This window comes from Rattus rattus, chromosome X (assembly GCF_011064425.1).
Source record: "Rattus rattus isolate New Zealand chromosome X, Rrattus_CSIRO_v1, whole genome shotgun sequence".
Classification (NCBI taxonomy): domain Eukaryota; kingdom Metazoa; phylum Chordata; class Mammalia; order Rodentia; family Muridae; genus Rattus; species Rattus rattus.
In genome coordinates, this window is record NC_046172.1 from 45,049,630 (window position 1) to 45,056,522 (window position 6,893).

At 39.2% G+C, this 6,893-nt stretch overlaps 1 pseudogene; it reads left to right on the forward strand.

Annotated features, from left to right (window-relative positions):
- The first annotated feature begins 2,008 nt into the window (after positions 1-2,008).
- On the forward strand, positions 2,009-2,705 carry LOC116887862 (annotated as a pseudogene).
- Positions 2,706-6,893: the final 4,188 nt, after the last annotated feature.

Genomic DNA, 6,893 nt, shown 5'->3' on the forward strand with positions numbered 1-6,893 from the left:
GCTTCCTCCAAAACTAAAAGTGGTTTCATACTAGAAGATGGGGAAGCTCTGATGTTGTTGTATCAGTTGATTAGTACATTATTTTTATAGAACCTAAAAGTAAACGATTTTTAAAAATTTTGATGATGGAGAATTTTGATAAATCCTAATGTTGACTTACTGAAGTTGGTAAATGTGTTTTTTATAGCTAAGACTTTTCTAATTCTAGGAAACAGTGATGAGTCACTATTGATTGAAAAAAGGTGGGATCATTTTTAAGATTATTCGTAGACAAATTCTGACTTGTTTTGGTTAATGTCAACAATGCTAGATGAACCACATTTATGGGACAAATCATGATGCTTTGTAAAGGTACTAATTTCCATAGTAATTGTTGTTCAGACAAGTAAAAGAGTCCAAAAGTCCTTTTCTTGTTTTTGAATTTCTATTATAAAAGCAAGGATTAGCAGGATAATCAATGATTGTATTGTTAGAGGAGTTCAGTAAAAGAGTCACTTCTTTTCTAACTCCTCCATAGGGGTCCCTGTTCTCAGTGTGATGGTTAACTGCAAGCATCTTAATTTGTATCAGTAAGGTTCTACCAGAGCCTCTCAGGAAACATCCATATGAGGTTTCTGTCAGAAAGCACTTCTAGGCTTCATCAATAGTGACTCGGTTGAATACACATGGGGGAGCCAAGGCTGCGGTCGCATATGTGGCAGAGGATGGCATTGTCAACCATCAGTAGGAGAAGCCCTGGGTCCTGTATAGGCTCATTTCCCAGTGTAGGTAAAATGCCAGGTTGTTGAGGTGGGATTGGGTGGGTGGGAGGGGGAGCATCCTCACAGAAGTAGGTGGACAAGGATAGGAGAGGGGTAAACTGGGAAAGGGGATAACATTTGAAATGTAAATACATAAACTATCCAATAATAAAAAATATAATTCACTTTTAAAAAAAAGAGAGAAAATATCATCCCGAGTTAGGTGACCCAATCACAAAAAAGCACATATGATATGCACTCACTGATAAGTGGATATTAGCCCCAAAGCTCAGAATACCCAAGATAAAATTTATAGACTGTATGAAGCTTAAGATGAATGAAGACCAAAGTGTTGAAGCTTTAGTCCTTCTTAGAAGGGGAACAACATATTCACTGGAGGAAAGTGTGGATCAGAGACTGAAAGAAAGGCCATCCAGAGACTCCCACACCTGGAGATCCACCCCACATACAGTTACCAAAACCAGACACTATTACTGATGCCAGGAAGTGCTTGCTGACAGAAAACTGATATAGCTGTCTCCCGAGAGGCTCTGTCAGAGCTTGACAAATACAGAGGCGGATACTCACAGTTAACTATTGGTCTGAGAACGGGGTATCAAATGGAGGAGTTAGAAAAATGACTGAAGAAGCTGAAGGGGTTTGCAACCTCATAGGAAGAACAGGAATATCAGACACCCCAGATCTCCCAGGGACCAAACCACCATCCAAAGAGTACACACGGAGCAACCTATGGCCCCAGCTGCATATGAAGCTGAGGATAGCCTTGTTGAGCATCAGTGGGAGGAGAGGCTCTTGGTCCTGTGAAGACTTAATACCCCAGTGTAGGGGAATGTCTGTCAGGATAGGAGGTGGAAGTGAGTTGGTGGTTGGGTGGGGGAACACCCCTATAGAATCAGAGGGAGGGGGGAAGTGATAGTGGTTCCAGAGAAGAAACCAGGAAAGAAATAACATTTGAAATATAAATAAAGAAAATATGCAATAAAAGTATGAAAAAGGAAAAAAAAACTTGTCTTAAAGCAGGTGGATCACAAGCTGATGATGAATAGGTCCTCCCCCTTCACAGCCTTCTTTTTGATCTTCTAGTGTGTATGGCTTCTCCCACTTCATTCTCATTGCAATATGCATATGCACAGTTCATATCGTGATACCTAGTATCAGTAGCTGCCTTCACACCTTTGACTTGGTTTGGGGGAGACTTCCAGGTGCCCAGAACCGCAATAGGCATCTTGACTTTGGTACTGAGCTCCATGAAGTTTGCCATGGTTGCTGCCAAAATCTTTCTGAGAGTAAAAAAAGCCTTTCCAAAGACCCTCACAGATCTGAAGCTGGACTATTTGTACCTCTATCTTATTGACTTCAGCAGAGAAAGGGGTTATTCTCCAAAGATGATCAAGGCAATATCATCACCAGTAAAACAATGTTCTTGGAAGCCTGGGAGAACATGGTGAACCAGGGGCTGGTGAAAGCTCTGGGGGTCTCTAACTTCAACCACTTCCATATTGAAAGGCTTCTGAACAAGCCTGGAGTGAAACATATGTCGGTGACCAACCAGGTTGAATGCCACCCTTACTTCACCCCGGAAAACTGTCCAGTCACTCCAAAAGCATCACAGTCACAGCCTACAATCCCCTGGTCTACCCTCACAGGCCATGTGCCAAGCCAGAGGACCCTTCACTATTAGAGAACTCCAAAATTAAAGAGATTGCCACACAGCACAAGAACACCTCAGCCCAGTTTCTGATTCGGTTCCACATCCAGAGGAATGTGGTGGTGATCTTGAAGTCTGTGATACCAATGTTTATACATGAGAACATTTAGGTCTTTCATTTCCAGTAGAGTGACGAGTAGATGGCCACTGTTCTTAGCTACAACAGAAACTGGGGGGCCTGCCTGCTGCCTGAGACAGTAAACATGGAAGAATATCCATATAGTGCAGAATATTGAAGCTGAAGCAGCTCATGAGGTTGCATACCTCACTCCTGCAGTCCGTTTTAATCCCAGCCTGCCTGACATCATGCTGTAGGCAAGGCTAAGCTTAAATCCCCACACCAAACCAGGAACAGACTGCTGCAAGCAAGTGTGACTCGGAGAAGTGAATGGACATCTCATTCACTAACTTGATGTGACCAACTCTTTGTCAAAAACCAGGAACTCTGGTAACATTTGAGGGTATACAAATAATAAAATCATAACATTAACAAACGTAAAAAACTTGTCTTAACAAAAATATTAAAATGTAAATAATATGACTTCCTGGACTTGAGAGAGAATGCCTATCATAAAGCTAAAAACATCATAGTTAATATGGAAGTTTGATGAACATTTGCAATATGAGTATTCACAAGACATTATTACAAGACTCATTATCTCCATAATATTTCCTGAAAAACCTAGCAAGTATAATAGTACATTCTAAGCCAAAGAGTACTGACAACATTAGAGAGCAAGAGAAATTTATAACAGTTTATGGACAATTTGAACCTAAGAGAACAAATCTAATTAGAAATCCATTAAGGTGGTCACATGCATAATCATAATTCATAAGTCCCCAAAGTTATGCTAGGCATCAAAAATCACCAGTCTGAAAGTTTTATGGACTCAAACCATGTGTCAATAGATATTTCTTGAATGAACAACCATAAAAATTACTATGAAAACCAAGCCCCTCTTAAAATATCAATAAAGCAATATTTTAAAATCTTTTACAGCTGTACCTGTGGTTCAGGCCTGTAGTATCATGAACACAGGAGAACAAACCAAGAAAATTGGGAATTGGGGTCTTTCTGAGCTACAAAGTGACATCAGTCCCAACCTAGATAACTCAGTGAAACCAAGTCACAAAACAGAAAGTGAAAGGAAGGCTGGAGGTATACACAGCCCAGTGATGAAGAACACTGGAAATCATAGGCGAAGTCTCAGGCTCAATCCTTGCTCAAAACTCAACCTCTTAGGAAGCATATTTACAAGAAATGTTCAGAATCCATCTTAGGGAAAACTATGAATGGCATAAAAGAAAAATCTAAGTATTTATACCTAATTATGAATTTAAGAATCAACTTAATTCTTTTTTTTTCTTTTTTTCGGAGCTGGGGACCGAACCCAGGGCCTTGCACTTGCTAGGCAAGCGCTCTACCTCTGAGCTAAATCCCCAACCCCAAGAATCAACTTAATTCTTGAATCCAATGTTAATGAACCTTTTAAGGTAGTCAATCATGCATGACAAACAAGTTTTCATGCCCCCATTTAATATGAAAAACCTAAGAATAGCCAAGTGATAGTGAGAGAAGAAAAAACTAAGAATAGTTTCCCCATACTAGACTGAAAATATTCTTTTACAGTGAGTTTTGAAGCAACATGTTACATTCCTGAAGCAAACTCTTCTACATGATGTATTCCTGCAGTTAGCTCTTCTCTTGAGGAGCTTGATAAAAGAGCTCTTTAACCATTGAAAGAAAGTCGACATATTAAATATTATAACTGCTTAATGCTAACATCCCTCAAGGAAATTCTGAAGGGCTTAAGCAATAGACAAAGAACACATACATCTATAGATATACACGTGATTTCACTTAAAACAATTTATATCTAGTTCCATGAAAGTGGTCAAATATAGAACTGCATTGAATCTAAACGTTCATCAAAACTGTAAAAGAAACAAGAATAAAGGCAAGTGACTTATTTTGAAAATAATTTGCAAGCCAGGTAACAGAATAAATCACTGCAACGTTAAAAGTTGGGGAACACTTGTTACTGTCACTAAGCAAAAGATAACCAACTCACTGGAAGACAACATATGCTGTGAATAAATTAGACAAAAAATAGAGTGATCTCACAGTCATTCATAAAATCCTTTACTTAAATTCTTATAGTAATAGTATTAATTTTAGTTGAAAACTATAACTTGCAAGTGTGCCATTCATTCACTATGTAGAAGTAATAATTACCATGTAGCAGATACCAGCCAGCCACTCATCCAGCCTATTGGAAAGCTTCACCCAGGCCAGTAATAGACAATATCCCTCAAAGGATAAAGAAAATGAAAAAGACAGATTGCTGCTGAGAAAAAACAAATTTGTCTTCTGGATTTTATATTCATACCCATACATATGTGTGTACTCCTGCATATGTACACACACACACACATACACACACACACACACACACACACACACACACACACACAATACCCATTTACCAGTAACAGGGATAGAGAATAGATTACTGTTTAGAAGTAAGAATTTTCTGATTTTGTTAATTAATATCTGCTATCTTGTACTTCTTTGCTTATCCAAGAAGCATTTCCTGTTTCTTCCAGTTGTCAGACAATGTATTATTTATGTGTTGAGTACAGCTAGTATATTAGTCACTGTTCTCTAAAGGAACAGAATTGATAGAATGAACAAACACACACACACACACACACACACACACACACACAAAGTGAAGTGATGAAGTGATGAAGCTTATCTGGGAGGGTGGGTTCCAGGATCTCGGCAGGTGGTGAGTGTCCGGAGAAGTAGCCTTTCAAAGAGGTTTTCAGTGAAACAGCTCTTTTATTGGGAGTAACAAGGGGTATATAAACCTTGAGAATGGGCAGAGGTTTTTAAGGTGAGTGTTCATTATTTGCTGTGGCTGAGGTGCTGGGAATGCTTCATTTGCATGAAGAGAAATTCCAGGTGCTTGCTGGACATGACCTTATATGAAGAGAGGCCACAGTGCTGCTACTTAACTACCTCAAGAGTGGTGGAGGTGGAGGTTGAAAGACCTATGTAAGCTGAGACATGCAGGACAAGAGCAAAGAAGATTGTTGGGCTCCTGCTGGTCTCAGAACAAGATTTTCTGGATTTGGACACAGGAAAGGCCAAGAATCAGGTAGTTGTCCAGTCCATGAGACCATATGCTTCAGCAGTCTGAGTATATTGCTGGAGTCCAAGAGGATTCCTAGAGAGCTGCTGGTCTTCTGTTTATGTTAGAATTCCAAAGAATTGAGTTCTAATACAAGTCAAGAGATGTTCCAACAGCAGGATAGATCAAGAAGTTATCAGTGAACTGAGGGTAAGCAGGTGAAAAGCGAATGCTTTCTTCTTCTATGTACTTTATGTCAACTTCCACCAGAAGGCATAGATTAGATAGAATGGATCTTTCCAAATCAAACAATCTATTCAAGAAACTCCTCCACAGGCATTCTAAGATACCTGAGTTTCAGTTGGTTCCACTTGTAGTTGCAGTAGTCAGGTTGACAACTGAGATTGGCTGTCATGCCCACCTGAAAATGTGTTCCTTACTGGACCTATGTCCTAATAGACATAAACAATAAACATATGAGTATATGTTTGCTATTTCACATGTGTGGATATGTGATAAATCCAAAAGTAAAAGGGAAATTAGTACAGAGCAAAGAGACTTCAGGAGTATGTTAACGTTAGGATGATGCCATCTGACACAGGCATGGCAGAGATGAGCCATTTGATACCTAGATGGGAAGGAAGAGTGAGCATCAGGCATAAGATGCACCTTTACCTGGGAGTATTTAGAGAGCATAAAGAAGCCATAATGGTAAGAAAAGAGAAAGAAGCTGGGAAAATAATAGCAAAACAGATTTAAAAAAATAGGAAATGGAGTGGACATATCATACAGGATTTTGATTTTCACAGCAACTCTTTTGTAGTACTTTTAACAAGGCAATGTCACGATTTTAAAACATCTTTCTGATTATACTCAACAACAGAACAAACTTTAATGGGCTAGCATGGTCGGGAACTATTCCAGGTCAGGACTTTTCCAATATTCCCAAAGACAGGTGCTACTACAATGTTAGTGATGGGCATAGTGAGAAATGGTAGATTCTGAGTATATATTTGCTGTAGAGATAATAGAATTTCCTAGAATTTTGCATGTTGAGAAAGAGTAAAGGGAAATCAGAGGTAACTTCATGATGTTTGAGACCTGAAGATGTCAGAATGTAAATTTTCCATCCATCAAGCCATATTGTCTGATTCCTTGTGACTTTCTAGCGTTATTTCTTCTTCAACCTTCACCCAGCCTGCTGCAGTCTAAAAAGGCCTTTGCTGATCCTGAGAAGAAACACCAGTCACTTGCTGGTTTTAAAACTTTGGAATCCTTTTCCCACAA